Source organism: Anas platyrhynchos, chromosome 1 (genome assembly GCF_047663525.1).
Source record: "Anas platyrhynchos isolate ZD024472 breed Pekin duck chromosome 1, IASCAAS_PekinDuck_T2T, whole genome shotgun sequence".
Classification (NCBI taxonomy): Eukaryota; Metazoa; Chordata; class Aves; order Anseriformes; family Anatidae; genus Anas; species Anas platyrhynchos.
The window spans coordinates 59,298,146-59,312,453 of NC_092587.1; the positions used below are offsets into that span (position 1 = coordinate 59,298,146).

At 43.2% G+C, this 14,308-nt stretch overlaps 1 protein-coding gene across 6 annotated transcripts in view; it reads right to left on the minus strand.

Annotated features, from left to right (window-relative positions):
- The window catches only part of TBXAS1 (thromboxane A synthase 1), a 242,938-nt gene that overhangs the window by 155,498 nt on the left and 73,132 nt on the right, over positions 1-14,308 (minus strand). The gene's annotated exons all lie outside the window — the stretch shown is intronic.

Consider the following 14,308-nt stretch of genomic DNA (forward strand, 5'->3'; position numbering starts at 1 on the left):
GCCCTGCTGTGCCTGTCCCCACCAGCCACTCTGCCTTGGCCCTGCCCTGAGGGCAGGTACAGTGTGGTGAGCACCCAGCTGCACATCTCACCAGGTGAAACACCAGCACATTGCATGTGAGGGACCCTGAGAGGTGTCGGTGGCCAGAGCATGGCCAAGATGTGTGTGCATCCCTGTCTGCAACACAGCGGGACAAGGCCAGGGATGTGGTCCAGAGATGCTGTTGAGAGGGAAAGAGAAAGCAAAGGAGAAAGGTGGAGGGGGAAGAAGAAAGTGTTGATGAAGAAAGCCTCATTACAGTTGATAGAAACTTCAGATTTTTTAGTGTTTCTTTTTTATTCAGTTATAATATGCAACTATAAATCAAAATCAACAGCCTTATCTGAAGTCCCTGCAAGATTTTTAGGTAAAGCCTGGCAGTGGCATGGCAGAACCAGGCCTGTGCTCAGCCCACTTTCCTGGGCCAGGGGACATGCCACATCCACAAAGTCCTGACAGATTTACAACAGCATCCCTGAACATGGCTTCCAGTAGACAGGTACCTTGAAAACCTCCACTTGCGAGTCATGTTTGAAGTACAGCAAGCCTTAAAACTGCTACTGGCAACTTTTTTAATCATTATTTTACATTTTTTTAAACACTAGCCACTGTTAATCTCCTCCAGGGGTCATCATTGCAGGTTTGTCCAGGTTTACAGTTGCAATTGTACTTAATGCTTACAGGATAGCTGAACATCTGACCAATGCCAGCAACTGTTCTACACGAAAATGGAGGTAAGAGACCTCTCCTCAACTCCCAAAGACCACCCAGTGGGTGAGCACAATGATGAGGAAGCAAACTCAGAAATTGTGCCTGCTGGACATGTACCCAGTGGTTTAAATGGCCATAAGTCAGGAGCTAAAATGATGCAATGTGGGGGTTAGGGAATAGAGAACAGGGAAAAAATGGAAACAGATGTTTTTGGTTCTTTTCTTTTTTTCTTTTTTCTTTTTTTTTTAATAAAAGGAAAACAGAAAGAAACCAAATAGCAAAACAATGCACTATATTATGAGATGACACCATGCACATCAGGAGGAACTATAGCACATTAAACAGAGATTGGTAACAATGAAGTGTAAAAACATAGTAAGTAATGCTGTTCCAAGACAGAAAAATCACTTGACCTTCTCTTTGTCTGAAAGCTGCAGAATATGAATTGTCATCATCAACAACAACTCAGAGAAGGGTTAGGGCAGGGCAGGGAGGAACGACTTGCTGCATGCGGCTCCTACAGCGAGGTACCAGCTTGATGACAGTGCATTATCAAACAAGATAATGCAGGAGTACGAAAAGCTTTTTTCCCCTGAAGAAAGCATATTTTATAGCATCTGGTACACCATGGAAACAGCAGCTCAAGTGGGCTGACTGCTGCACACCCAGAAGGCTTCTTTGTTTACATGGCTGGCAGTTGCCTCCCTACAGGGAATTTGCATTCTCCCCTTCCTTTGAGCATGCATCATCGGCTGCATCTGTGGGCAGAACCACTCACAAGGCCAAATCCTGCTCTTAGGGATGCAGATGCGACCCCTATGGAAGGAAAAAGGATTTGAGTTTGCATCAGCGGGAGCAAAATCTGGCCCCTGCCAACTATCTATCTTGAGATGCTGGGTATTGAAACTTCAGCCTGTACAGCATGCAAATCAAAGGGCTTCAAAAAGGGACTGGGGGGGGTGCTCAAGTACCCCCATCCTTTTTTTCAAGATTCTGCCATTCCAAGATGGATCCTTCAGCAATATCCTCCTTATTGCATATTCACCTTGCTAGTGCCTCACAGTCTCAAAAATCTGCAGCAGTCATCTTCCCTCCTTGCTGAAAATGGGTGTAGGCAGTTAGCCAAAGTTTTCAGAAACATCTAGTAGCATTACGCATTTTAATTTTTGGGGTATCTAACACATAATCATCATAGAACTGATTGGGTTGGAAGGGACCCTAAAGATCATCTAATTTCAACCCTGCCATGAACAGAGATGCAACTCACCAGATCAGGTGAGGGCCTATCCACCAGACCAGGGCCCTATCCAACCTCGAACACCTCCAGGGATGGGGCATCCAAAATCTCTCTGGGCAGCCTGTGCCAGTGCCTCACTTCCTCCTTTCCAAGTGGGGCCTCACAAGGACAGAGTAGAGGGGGACAATCCCCTCCCCTCCACTTGCTGGCCTGTTTATGCAGCTGGCCTGGGCTGCAAGCGCACACCGCTTGCTCATGTCAAGCTTTTCATCCAGCAGAACCCCCAGGTCCTTCCCTGCTGGGCTGCTCTCACTGGGTTCCCCCAGTCTGTACTCACATCTGGGATTGTCCCAACCCAGGTGCAGCACCTTGCTCTTGGACTTGTTGAACCTCATTAGATTCACAGGGGCCCACTTCTCAAGGGGACTCTTGTCCAGGTCCCTTTGGATGGCGCCCCTTCCTTCTGGAGTATTGACTGCACCACTCAGCTTGGTGTCTGCAAACTTGCTGAGGGTGCACTTGATCCCACAGTCTACGTCATTGATAAAGATATTAAACTGTGTCAGCATGGGGCTTATCAGACTTATTTTCAGTAGTTGCTCAATACCTGCAAATCTCATGAGCTGAAAATAAGGACTTATGTGACTTTAAGCTTAAACTTAAGCTTAAGGTGACCCAAAGTGCATGAAAGATGCTTTGTAAAATTTCAGCTTGCTGCAGCTGGAAAATAAATTACAGGAACGTAGCTAGAGTCTGTAAGGGTCACTAGATAAAATTGTTTCAAGGGGACTACATTGCTGGTATCCAGAAAACACTCCTGATAGTAGCTCAAAATATGGACTCTAGAAGTCAATACCAGAATGCAGCGAGGGCTACTAAGCAGCAATGTGCATCTCAACCCTGACCTTAAAAGAGCACTGGGGCTGGAAGCAAGGTGGTATTTGCACACGTGAGCACCTCTTTGCTTGAGGATGCCAGTGGTGGTGTTACCTGATGTGTTACCCACTCACAGGGATCCGGACTGGCAGCACCAACTCATTTCACCTAGGTTGGTTCACCCCAAGGCCCCTTGCCAAAACACCCTGGATTCAAACCTGTGACTTGAAAGCCAAAGATGTCACATCCCAATTAGTAGTCCCATATATGCTCCATCCCCCACCCTCACCTCCCTGTAGTCAGGAGTGATGTTCTGTTTCACTATGATATTAGCTGAAATACCAGTGTTTGAGCACCCACACCTCCTGTCAAGAGAAAAAAAAAAAAATCTATACACTTACTTATAGTACATAATGGCAATGAATGACAACATTTATAGATGGGATTTTTACTATTCAATGGCCTTTGTGTGCCTTTTTTCCTTGGACCACTTGTAAGTGCTAACAGCCTAGTCCCCTAATCAATATATAGATATATATTTTTCAAAACACAAGCTAACATTTAATTAGAGCAAACTGGTATCTGACTGCAGCCCACTTTGAAGGAATGACCCCTAGATTGTACATCATCTCCAGTAATAATCCCAGTGAAAACACTAGGATGCCAGCAGATAAGGAGGAGAACAGCATGAACTTCTAACCAGCCTGATTTCAAGCCATGTACATAGTTTGTTTCTTTTGATCGTTGCCCTTAATAGCTGTCCTCTGTGTGTAATTTGGTTTAATTTATGTGTATGCCATTTTGGATTTTAAAAACACATATAGCCCCTTCCAAATTTATTAAAAGCAGCCTTCCTACCCTTAATAGTTATTAAGAGAGGTTAGTGTTATGTAATTAAGTTAATCCTCATCTGTAAAGGCTAATTAACTGAACACTAATTGAATCTGCATATGAAAATGTGGACAATGTGTTCTCATTATATAATTTGTTTGGTATTTAGTTCAGGTAATTTTTTTAATTGTATATTTTCTTCTTTTACCTTTTCAGGTCTTAAGGAAAAAAAAAACACTAAGTTGGCAGGTTCCTGTTTGTGTGCTGTGCTAGCTCTTGCCATCTTCAGTGAACAGCTCGCATATCAGAGTCTGGAAAACCTATTCGAGCTCCTTGGTCAGAGAGGCCAGGGGCCTCAACTCATCTTTTTGATGACTGAGTCATCTCAAAGGATCAGATGGCACAATACACTTCAGTCATGCCAGTTCCCCACCCCACAGCCCGCACACACGGCCAGCTCAAAGCCATCGGGGCAGTTTTGGCAAGGCACTACCCTTTCACCCCCAAAGATCTCTTCCCAGTAAAGTCCCAAGGAGAAAACAGCCTCTTCCTGTTCTCTGCCTGGGTGTGCCTGCATTACAAAGGCTAGACATGTTTTGGACCCTTTTTCAGACCTTACTTGAGACATTTACAGTTTAAAACAGTCAGGTTTCCAAGAGGGAATTAAGAAAAGCACATCATCCTTCCTGGTATTTGCTGTCTCTCCCCATTAACCAGGTTAATGGCTGATTCAAATAGGCTGGTAACCGAAGAGACAGCGGGAGAGAAGGGAAGCCAAGCAAGTAAATACACAATTGCAAGCCTGACCTCAATAGCATGCAGGATTTCTCAGTGCATGGAACACACGCAGTCCTCAAATTTTCTCACACACACCACTATATGTTTTACCATCTAAGTTGTAAGCCCCAGCACTGCCTAAGAGGCATGGCTGCACAGAGCAGCTGCAGTTGGTTAACATTCCCCTGTGCATCACTTCTGGCCCACTGGCAGCAACCTGGCATCCCTGCTTTGCCAGAAATACCTAATGGAAGAGCATCAGAGAGAGGAATGAAAAATTGGATATACCCTGTGTATCCTTCTTTGGGAAGATTACATTTTCCAGGTAAGAGTACTTTGGAAGATGTACACATGTCGGTAATACATTCGATCTGGGGCATACAGAGAAATTCGTATAGACTGTGATGAGGAAAAAGAGTACAGGCATGAAAGGAGGAAATCCATAAGTGTCTCAGGGGTCAGGCTTGGTACAAACTTTGCTCAATGTTTTGAGGACTTGACTTCGGCAAGGAAAGCAGAGAAACTTCAGCCAAGTGTGCTCATGATTCTGTGGTGAAAGACATCTTCAGCAAATAGATTGAGACTGTCAGATCAGAAGATCTGGATGAGCTGAAGAACCTGAACAGCAGCAATGAATGAGAGTCGTTACTTCAAAGCAAGACTTCATGCCCTCAGAGGGACTACATTATCTCCAAGACTTTCTGCAATAAGAGATTGTTTGAAAACGATGGAGAAGGAAACCCTCAGATAGACACATCAACCACAGGATAACAATGAACAACAAGTACGGTGAAAAATATAATCGCAGCAAATCTGGGGTATGCTTTCTCTGGAATGCTGCATGCAAATCTGATGAGCCACATTCAAAAGGAATGAATTAAAAACGGAACAAGTCGAGAGAAGGGTTACAAGGATCCTCGGGGAACGGAAGGCCTGTCTTACAAGTAGTAATTAGGAGAGTTCATTTTAGCAAACCAAAGGTTCATTTTAGCAGACCAAAGGGAGGAGATATGCTTGCTGTCTATAAATGTACTGGGAGTAATCATCAGGGAAGGAAAATATCTATTTAATATAAAGGCCTGCATTACTAAAAGATCAAATGAATATAAACTGGCCGTAGATAAATGTTGCTAGCAATTAGATGAAAGTTACAGACTATCAAAGTGGTAAGATTTTAGAACAGCCTCGCAGCCAGAATACTGGAGGCAGGAACCTCGAGGAGGGTTTTGATGCAGAGGACATGGCTGGATGGGAATACTTAGGAAAACAGAGTGAAGGATCAATAACCCAGCGCATCTATTCTGGTCCTACGCTCCTTAAGGTGTCAAACAGCTACTTCCAGAATAAAAGAGACTCCTCTCTAGTTAAAATTTCATATATGCACAGTGCAATCACATTTCTAGTTGATTCACCTTAACTTTCCAAAGCATTCCCACGTAGACATGGCCTCAAACACTAACTTGGCCTGCTGCAATAAGATTTTCACTTTCCTTTTGTCTTTCTACTTTCAATCTCATTTCACTTTACAAACTTCATTTCCACAACATCTCTGGGATGGTAAGTGCCCATCTGTCACAGGTGGGGAATTGGACGTACACGAGATTAAGCAATTTGCCAAATGCCACGCAAGAAGTCAATGGCAGAGCCAGAGGTGAGTTGCAAGTTCCTCAGTCCTTCTTGATGTCTTACAAACCCATTCCTTCTCTGCCACTGAAACACAGACAGCATAGATAGAAATGAGATAGGAATATCAACAAATTTGATCTATTTCTGAACATTCAGACATATCGCATGCCTGAGGCTTCAGAGAAAGGCAAGAGGAAAAAAAAAACCAAAACACCACCAACAAATACGCAGTTAACTCTAAAATGTTTTAAATAGAAGGTTTCTTCCTCACCCAACTATTAGCTTGAGATTCAATTACTCTTATCATAATATGCATAGCTATAAATGTAATTAGTCATAAAATTACTCAGACCCCCAAATTATTCCAGCTGCTGTATTTGACTCCCTGATTCTTGCAGTGATGAATTCTCCAGACTGATTACACTGGCAAAAGTCATATTTCCTTTTATCTATTTGGAAGTTGTTTGCCATTAGCTTAGTTCTTGTTTATATCTGCTGTAGAGCTGTAATTGCAACTTTACTATTTTTATTAAGACTATTGTCTAGATAACATATAAACCCACTTGGCCCTTCTTTTATTGAATAGCAAATGTCACAGAAGACACCTATGCAAGCTTCTGGGAACCTTTATAAAAAACAGAAAACATGTTATTATGAAGACATGTACAAAGAGAAATACAATTTGTGCAATGTTTGTTCATGAAAGGCTCTATGAGGTCTTACAGACAAACGGCAATTTGTGATCCTGTGATAAATATACATTTATAAGAAGTCAAGAAACTGGAAAAAAGAGAGAGAGAGGAATGATGGATCTTGTTTTTACTAGACTATGTAATTTCAGCTAAATCTCTTCTAAGTTGCACTCAGTTTGGAAAGAAGACAATTCTCTCCCACACAATAAGATTTCCTCTCTTCTTGTACATAATTCCACTGGATCACTAACTGTCTTTGTTGCCTTTCTTAATATTACTACATCCTCAAATTACAACAGGAAAACAGAGAATTACAGTGCTCTCTATAGGAGGGAATTCATTGTGCAACAGAAGACCATTGCAATGTGTATTTTCACTGTGCGCTCAATGGCTCTCAGATGGATTAGCGTAAGCATTCAGCACATCACTAATGGTGAATGAGTTTTATTACTTTTCTTTGCTGGCCTCCCTTAAGAGGAGCAAAACAGCAATTGCATGATCTAAACAAATGAGAGCTTCTTCTTGGAGGACAGACAGGCAGACATGCCAGTTAAATCTAAGGAAAACAAACATTTTGGGAATACTCTGACAATGTGGTACTGTTTTAGGGGGCAACAAGTTGGCATCTGGAGAAATGAAAGTTGACTTCTTTCCCAAGAAAGGGAGGCAGGGACTCTCTTTTCCTTCAGGTATTTTCTCTACTACAAAAGAGTGTTCCTCTTCTCAGCTCCAGCAATAACAGATTCCTCTAGGTTATGAAAATGTCATTTTTCAGGATAAAAGGCATTAACCAATCCCACTGTGTAACAGTTTCTCTTTGGCACCACAGAGGGCAAACAGACTGAAAAAAAAAATACTGGAAAAGTTACACATCCATATGCAAATCTTATTTCTTCATCTACAGAACTGGAGTCACAGTGCTTAAGCCCTTTTCTGATTCAAACTCTGGGCTATTTCATACCACCTTAACTCACCAGCACCCAAGCAGGTATTAGACAGGTGGATTTCAAGAAAACCCTCAGCTTTAGGAAGCAACATTACTCATTCAGTGGGTGATAATATCTCAGCCTCCTCAGAGACATTTCCCTTGCAGAGGGCCAGGGGTCTCTACTGTGGTTTATGAATTGATTATAAAAATCAATATCACTTAATTATCTGTAACCATCAAGTCTGAAACTATAAAAAAAAATCTGAAGGAACTAAAGATTATCACAAGCTCCTTCCATGTTCAGCTTCCAGGTTTTGATCATATGTTGTGCCAACTCTAGCACACAAACCAGTGCCCAAATCAAAGCACTGCACTGCACACAGAGTATTCCATCAAGGGCAGAGAGCTGGAAAGAGCATTACATGTGACACATTAATCATGCCACTTAATGCATTACTGGAGAATAGCGGGACTACTTCCGTATTTTAACATAGCTGGACAAGCCCAGCTTCCTCTTGCTGAATTCCCACCTTGTATGGATGCAGGCTCTCAAGCATGAAAGCAGAAAAATGTCCCTATAGATTGCAGTGCCCTCTGATGCAGAACCAAGCATGCTGCTATCTGTAGCTTGGACAAACCCATTTTTGCTCCTATCTATCATATGGCACCTCTGGAAAAGCCATGAGGCTAAGGGCAGACAAATCAGCTTGACACACACAAGCCCCAAGGTGAGCCCATACGTTCAGCAGGGTACAAAGGGGCATGTGGCTGCTGAGCTATGAGCATCTTTCACCCTAGCCATGTGAACAAACACTTCATGTGCTCCATCCTGCTCCCAGACACACAGTCGACCAGGTAGGACAGCCTTAGCCTAAACCACTACAGACAGAAACATGTTGTGAGATCCTATGCAGAACGGAATAGTTTTATTCCTTCTGGAATAAGACAAGCTGCATCCCCAAAAGCCACATCAAACCACACAGTTGACTTTTTGCCTAGCCTAAAATAATTATTTCAATAAAATCTCCTTGTTTTCCTAAGGTAAGTTACTTTTCACGTTCTGTTCTGAAGCCAACCACTGTTCAAGACCCAAGCCACCCAGGTGGTAGCTGGTGGGATCCAAGCACAGAGAACAGATGCACTGGAAAGCCACACTGGGCCTCCCTGGAACAAGGCAGACTGAAACACACAGTGCCAAGCCCAGCACAGGCTGGGGAGAGAATCAGGGAGAACAGCAAGAGCTGGGATAGCACAAGGAAACTACACAGGAGGCTTCAGTGGAGCAAAAATTTGGGACAGATCTCACAATCAGCAAGGCTAGGACCCAGAGTGAGCACAGGGCACCACAGCAAAGGCACGGCCATAGCTTCAAGTGCACCTTGTCAGTCTGTCCAAACCATTATTATTTTTTTTGAATGAATGAATGACACTACACACCTGCAAATAGCAGGTATTTTCCACAGAACTGATGCATTTAGCTGCCCTGTCACAGCTGCTTTCATCTGCACCCAGAGGAGAAGAGAAACACTTGGCACCCCCATTCAGTGGCCAAAAGATTGGATGCTTTGGCACAAGGCACAAAGCTGAGAGCAACCACTGCTCTTCCCTCTCCCTGTGAGTTAGCTCTGTTCCTAGAGGCCAATGACAGAAAGTAAGCACTGCCTGGGACAGGAGACAATTCCTCCATTACATCCTCCCTGTAAAGCAACAACCTGGAGGGACTGTAGAGGAAAACGAGGTGCAGGGAACAGCAGCATAAGCAAGCTCCTGATGAAGACATCATCTCAAACTGAGAACCGCCTGCTCTTGCACTGTACTGCATTTCTTACAGATACAGTACCAAACTGCCATCCCTGACAGAGCTGAGGGTTTGGACATTCCTGGGTTCAAGGTGGTCCTATAATGCTCATCAGCAATTCCAAGGTAAGGGCTTCCTCCTGCAGGTCCTCAAAGAAAAAGGGAGTACGATCTGGTAAACAGTAAGAATCCAAATTTATTGATATTAGACAAATTCTGTTTGGAGTTAAGACCTGAAATAATAAGCTGCAGCGTTAAGAAATTATGCTAAAAACTTAACCTAACATCACTGTTAGTCTCTGGTTTGTCCTCCAGAAAAAGGGCTGGAGGAGTCAATATCAGAGAATAAGGCATCTGCTTGTGCCCTGGGAAGTAAAGGGGCATCCCACCACACCACTGAGGAAAGCAGGACACCCTACCAAAGCTACAAGGAAGCTCCTGCTGATAAGAGAAGTGGCAGAAGCTTGCTCTTTACTAGCCGACCTCTAAACCCAGCCCTTGGACAAAACATCTGGAAATGCCACAGCATGACCAGAAAGTGAATGGACTCCTGAATCACTGTAAGGCCCCTGAGGGCTTTCATAGGGACAGGACAGTTTAGGGCTGCTTATACTCCAGGGATTAAGTTTTGTTGTTGTTTTTTGTTTTGCTTATTCTAAAAACTTGGCCTCTTCAGAAGTCTTGGGTCAGTACCTATTTTTAATTCAGATGCAAAATTATGGGGTCAATCTGGAATTAAAAACAAAAACCAAGAGTGTAAGAATCTATCCCTCACTATCCCACTAAATTTCAGGTTAAAACTGTTGTGCTCATACACATATATTAGAATTTCTATATGCTCATTAAGAACAGCCCCAGGTTAATTATATGACAATGCAGGATGCCAAAGAGAATCATATCCTCCAGAGCACAGACAGCTATCTCTGCTCCTGTGGAACAGGTTATTTCTAGAGGATGACAGATTAAATTCAATTAAATCTACAGCTTTGATGCAGTGGCTTTAGAGCAGGGTTTTCCTCTCTCCCCCAAATCTTTAACATAGTAGCTGGACATTCAGCTTGGTTAGGTGCCAAAACCTTTGCTGGGTGTAAAGAGAGAGGCAGGAGGAAGAATGTTAACGGCCTCTTTTTACAGTAGCCAGTTGTCGGAGGAGGTGGGGGGAAAACAAACCACACGGAAAACAATTGCCAATTAGTGGTCTTGACCATTTAAAAATGGGTCCCAAAATAGTCAGCTAAATTGTTTCACCCGGAGCAAAATTACCCGTGGATACATATGCATGCACACAAAAACAGCATCTCTTGACGCAGTGCTGATGGTGACTGCAGTCAAGGAAGAAACATTATTACATTCCACATGGTGAAAAGACCACAATGCAGTAATTATTCTGAAAGGTTTTCACAAAGCACAATTATTAAGCTAACGTTATCCCATTATTGTTTGTTGCTATGGAGATAATATGATCAATATATTTTCTGGATTGATTTTTTTAATACTACTAGCACATTTCACAACATGGCAAGATTTAACTCAATGCATTAACTGATTTTAGTTTATGATTGGCAAAGTCTTGAGGCAATAGATTGCAATCCATCTCACGCCTATTATTCTATCAAGACACTTAATGTCAAAATCTCTGCTGCAAAAGCAAGTTTTCCTTGTTGAAAATGAGAAAAAGGATAACAAATTTCTCTGAAGAGAGGCAATCTTTTAAACATGAATTTAACACTTATTCATATTTTTTCCAAAGCCAAACAAAAATAACCAGCCTGACTAGGGAAGGAGCGGAAAAGCGAGTTGTGTTTGAACTCTCAACTTAAGATGCTTATTTATTCCAGTGGAGATGTTTTGAGCCATTATCCTCCTCTGTGTAATATAAACTGTTCCTGCAGCAACAAGAGGCTCTGAGAAGGCAGCGGTGGTTGAGGTGCTGAGCAAGAGCCCACTGGATGCAAATGCAGCTTACAGCCCTGCCACAGCCTCTCTCTGCAGTCTTGGAGGAGCTGATCACTAGCTGCTCCCATGGCCAAAGACAGCAGACACTCGGCTGTTGGTCTCAAGGGGTGGTAAAGCAAAACTGGTGTAGCCAGAGCCCTCAATTTCTTCACCCACAGAACTGCCAGAACCTCTCTTCCAGGTCTGCCTCTGCAGATGACGAGCTTTTTGCAAATCAAGCAACTACTGCTGTGTTTGGACAGTGGTGAGCCTGCAAGAACCTGAGTCTGTCAGAGCTTTGGAAGGCAGTAATACAGTATGTTAAGAGGCTTCAGTTCTAACAAGGTTGTTTCAGCCGGTTACCTCTCACACAAATAGCTGAGCTCATCATTGTGCGAGGTCTCAAAGCCTTTTAACATATATTTCCCACAGTTGTCCACAGAAGGATTTTCACAGGTTTTTCTCCTCCCATACGACTGTGGGAATAGTAAATTCCCTTCCCCTCAGTTGCAGAGGTGAACATACTTTTGTCAGCATGGTTTATGCTCGAGCCAGAATTTACAAGTGCAGAGTACTAAACATGGGGTAATTAAATAAGAGGAGTTATAGCAGCACATGAAGGTAACAGCACCTATTAACTTTGGAGAGTCATGCAGTTACACTTTTAGGTTCCTGTGTTCCTTTAGCTGGATTAGGCACCAGTATATGAACTTTGGCCACGGTGTGTACAACTGCTTGCATAAAGTTATTCATTACGGTAATTCCACCTTCTCCCTTCCCTAAAGGCATCAGATTGGGTGGTCTTGTCTGTCTACTTGAAGTGGGCTGTGGCCCAGTAATGTAACTTTTGGACTGAATGGAGGGAATCCATCAGGAATGATCATTCACAGATTAAATTTGTTGCCTGTGCAACACATCTGGCTCTTCTGGCCCAGGGGATAAGTAAAAGAGTTAGGAATTCGCATTCACATCCCACCCCCTACAAGATCGCCGTGCTGCCACTAACCCAAACAGAGGCAGGGATTGTTTATAAGCCACCTTTGCCCTCCCTGGCCTGCATGGCATAGATCATTCTCTCCCATCATGTTCCTGAATGACGCCGCTTTTATCAAAAAGCCTCTGAACTGCATGGACATGTGCTACAGTGTACGAGACAAGCACATGCGTTTAGCTGCTTGCCTTTGCACCTTGTTTACTGTTATGCTACCTTATAAAGGATTTTTCTGCCAGACAGGGTTTAGAAAAGTAGGTAGGATACTCATTCAGACGGGCTATTGTCACATGAGCAGCCTTAAAGGCACCATCTGCTAGTTCACTGGCAGAGCAAAGCATTGCTTAGTACACATCATTGTTTCCAATATAAAGAAAAACTTCATTTGGTTCAAGCCACTGACTACATGCTGTCCCCCACAATGAATTATCACGCAACTACACAGAAACTGTGCAAAAATAAAAACTAATTTAGCTGTGGTCAGTCAGGGATATCAGTTTTGGGAACAAGAATGATAAAATTACATTCCCAAGCAACTAGTCTCAACAACAGATAGACAGCACCTCTGGTAAATTGGCTGCAGGCCTGGTTTTCATGCTCATTTGTATTGGGTAGAACCCACCAGTAAGACCCTGTTCACCTCAGTGCTGGAGGAGTAAGACAGTTAGCAAAAGTAAAGCACTCAGTGTCCTGCTGTGTGGATGGACACTAGACACACTCTGCTTAGTTACATTCTGTAATTGCTATGTATCATCTCCTAGCCAGATTACTTTTTTTTATTATTATTATTTATTTTAACAATCCAAGTCCCAAAAGGTATCCACGAGAAAACTCACTGTTACTCCACAACACAAAGATCAAACTTTGCTGTTTGGCTGAGCTCACGCATAGTGGAGAGCTGTGTAGCAGTGAGGGGCACCACACAGAGGCATCCCCCACAGGAGAAACCTGCCCCTAGAGCTCAGCTTTGCCAGCCCAGCTGGCCTTGGCCACTATGCTGACCCAAGCTGCTCTAGGAAGGTACTGGGGTCCCCCAGCCTCACCTTCCTCACTTCTCCACACACATAAACGCTGCTTTCGCGAGAACGGAGGAAGCACAAAGACCGCACTCATCTCCAGCCCTTCCACAGGTCACATCAGGATGCAAAAGGCTCTCACTGACCTCCTTCCCTGCTCCTACTACTGCAAAATATAACTTAACCTACAGCGCTTTGCCCATAACTATGCAAAAAGGTGGATCTGAGCCGGGAGGCTGGAAGAGGAGCCAGCACAGCCGCGTCACAGTCTCAGAGCTCCCTTTGCAGGCTCCGTAACAGTGCTGTGCTCAGGGAGACGGGAGCTGTTCAAATGTTTTGACAGAACATGCCGATTCCTCGGGAATGTTTTTATTCTAGTCAATGTGCCAATTCTGCACAGATTTCCAGTGGAAAGCAGGCAGACAGCCTGGGTCTGGGTCTTCTGAAATAAAATGATTTCACACAAAAAGAAGAAAGTTGCAATTTCAAACTATTTTTTATCAATTTGTAGGTTTTTTAGTCAGTTTGATCATTTTCAATTTTACCTGGGAACTCCATTTTCTAGCAGGCTCTAAAGACAGGGCAAAAGACACCAAAACACCGTAGAAAATTAAACTTGAGCAAAATACCTCACAGAACTTTTGAGATGCTCTGTTTAAGTAAACAGAGCACAGAGATAAACAACACGGAAACCCAAAAAGCCCACTAAACTTACACTAAATAAATGATGTCCTAATTAGGAGCTTCTTAGTCTGGTTCTGCAAGAACCCAAACACCTCCATGTTTGTATCTGCAGTTGTCTTTCAAAGGCTTTCTTTTTCCCTTTTGCCTTAGGGAGTTATTTATAGGGCT